This window comes from Arachis stenosperma, chromosome 4, assembly GCF_014773155.1.
Source record: "Arachis stenosperma cultivar V10309 chromosome 4, arast.V10309.gnm1.PFL2, whole genome shotgun sequence".
Classification (NCBI taxonomy): Eukaryota; Viridiplantae; Streptophyta; class Magnoliopsida; order Fabales; family Fabaceae; genus Arachis; species Arachis stenosperma.
In genome coordinates, this window is record NC_080380.1 from 100,576,186 (window position 1) to 100,578,603 (window position 2,418).

Here is a 2,418-nt window from a genome sequence, read left to right on the forward strand (position 1 = left end):
TTGAATGCCAGCCAGATGCATCTTACTGGCGTTGAACGCCAGCCAGTGCGTCCTCCAGGGTGTAATTTTTTTCTTCTGCTGTTTTTGACTCTGTTTTTAATTTTTATGATTTTTTTGTGACTCCTCATGATCATGTACCTAATAAAACACAAAATAACAATAAAATATAATAAAATAGAAATTAGATAAATAAAATTGGGTTGCCTCCCAACAAGCGCTTCTTTAGTGTCAATAGCTTGACAGTGGCTCTCATGGAGCCACAAGGTGATCAGGTCAATGTTGTGTAGTCCCAACACCAAACTTGGAGTTTGGATATGGGGTCTTAACACCAAACTTAGAGTTTGGTTGTGGCCTCACAACACCAAACTTAGAGTTTGATTGTGTGGGCTCTTCTTGACTCTGAACTGAGAGAAGCTCTTCATGCTTACTCTCTTCTGTCACAGAGGGATGGCCGTGTGCCTTAAACACAAGGTAGTCCCCATTCAATTGAAGGACTAATTCACCTCTGTTGACATCTATCACAGCTCCTGCTGTGGCTAGGAAAGGTCTTCCAAGGATGATGCAATCATCCTCTTCCTTCCTAGTGTCTAAGATTATGAAATCAGCAGGGATGTAAAGGCCTTCAACCTTTACTAGCACGTCCTCTACTATTCCATAGGCTTGTCTCAATGACTTGTCTGCCAGTTGTAATGAGAACAAAGCAGGTTGTACCTCAATGATCCCCAGCTTCTCCATTACAGAGAGTGGCATAAGATTTATCCCTGACCCCAGATCACACAGAGCTTTTTCAAAGATCATGGTGCCTATGGTACAAGGTATTAAGAACTTGCCAGGATCTTGTTTCTTTTGAGGTAGAATTTTCTGAATCCAAGTATCCAGTTCATTAATGAGCAAGGGAGGTTCACTTTCCCAAGTCTCATTACCAAACAACTTGGCATTCAGCTTCATGATAGCTCCTAAATATTGAGCAACTTGCTCTCCAGTTACATCCTCATCCTCTTCAGAGGATGAATAGTCTTCAGAGCTCATGAATGGCAGAAGGAGATTTAATGGAATCTCTATGGTCTCTGTATGAGCCTCAGATTCCTTTGGATCCTCAATAGTAAACTCCTTCTTGCTTGTGGGACGTCCCAGGAGGTCTTTCTCACTAGGATTTTTGTCCTCCTCCTCCCTTGTGCATTCGGCCAGATTGACTATGTCAATGGCTTTACACTCTCCTTTTGGATTCTCTTCTGTATTACTTGGGAGAGTACTGGAAGGAGTTTCAACGACTTTCTTGCTCAGCTGGCCCACTTGTGCCTCCAGATTTCTAATGGAGGATCTTGTTTCACTCATGAAACTGAAAGTGGCCTTTGACAGATCAGAGACTATATTGGCTAAATTAGAAGTGTTTTATTCAGAATTCTCTGTCTGTTGCTGAGAAGATGATGGATATGGCTTGCTATTGCCCAGCCTATTACGTCCACCATTGTTAAAACCTTGTTGAGGTTTTTGTTGATCCTTCCATGAGAAATTTGGATGATTTCTCCATGATGAGTTATAGGTGTTTCCATAAGGTTCACCCATGTAATTAACCTCTGCCATGGCAGGGTTCTCAGGATCATAAGCTTCTTCAGAAGCTGTCTCTCTAGTACTGTTGGATGCATGTTGCAATCCATTCAGATTTTGAGAGATCATGTTGACCTGTTGAGTCAACACTTTGTTCTGAGCCAATATGGCATTCAGAGTATCAATTTCAAGAACTCCTTTCTTTTGAGGTATCCCATTGTTCACGGAATTCCTCTCAGAAGTGTACATGAACTGGTTATTTGCAACCATGTCAATGAGTTCTTGAGCCTCTTCAGGCGTTTTCTTCAGGTGAATAGATCCACCTGCAGAATGGTCCAATGACATTTTCGAAAATTCAGAGAGACCATAATAGAATATATCTAAAATGGTCCATTCTGAAAACATGTCAGATGGACATCTTTTGGTCAGATGCTTGTATCTTTCCCAAGCTTCATAGAGGGATTCACCATCTTTTTGTTTGAAGGTTTGAACATCCACTCTCAGCTTGCTCAGCTTTTAAGGAGGAAAGAATTTATCCAAAAAGGCAGTGACCAGCTTATCCCATGAGTCCAGGCTATCCTTGGGTTGTGAATCCAACCATACTTTAGCTCTGTCTCTTACAGCAAAAGGGAAAAGCATGAGTCTGTAGACTTCAGGATCAACCCCATTCGTCTTTACAGTCTCACAGATCTGCAAGAACTCAGTTAAAAACTGATAAGGATCTTCAGATGGAAGTCCATAAAACTTGCAGTTTTGTTGCATTAAAGCAACTAGTTGAGGCTTAAGCTCAAAATTATTGGCTCCAATGGCAGGAATAGAGATGCTTCTTCCATCAAACTTAGACGTTGGCTTTGTGAAGTCACCAAGCAT

General features: G+C 41.4%; 1 non-coding gene across 1 annotated transcript; it reads left to right on the top strand.

Moving 5' to 3' along the window:
* Nucleotides 1-1,951: 1,951 nt before the first annotated feature.
* Nucleotides 1,952-2,055, top strand: LOC130977990 (small nucleolar RNA R71). The gene has a single exon (XR_009085655.1). It is a non-coding gene; the product is annotated as a small nucleolar RNA R71 (small nucleolar RNA).
* Nucleotides 2,056-2,418: the final 363 nt, after the last annotated feature.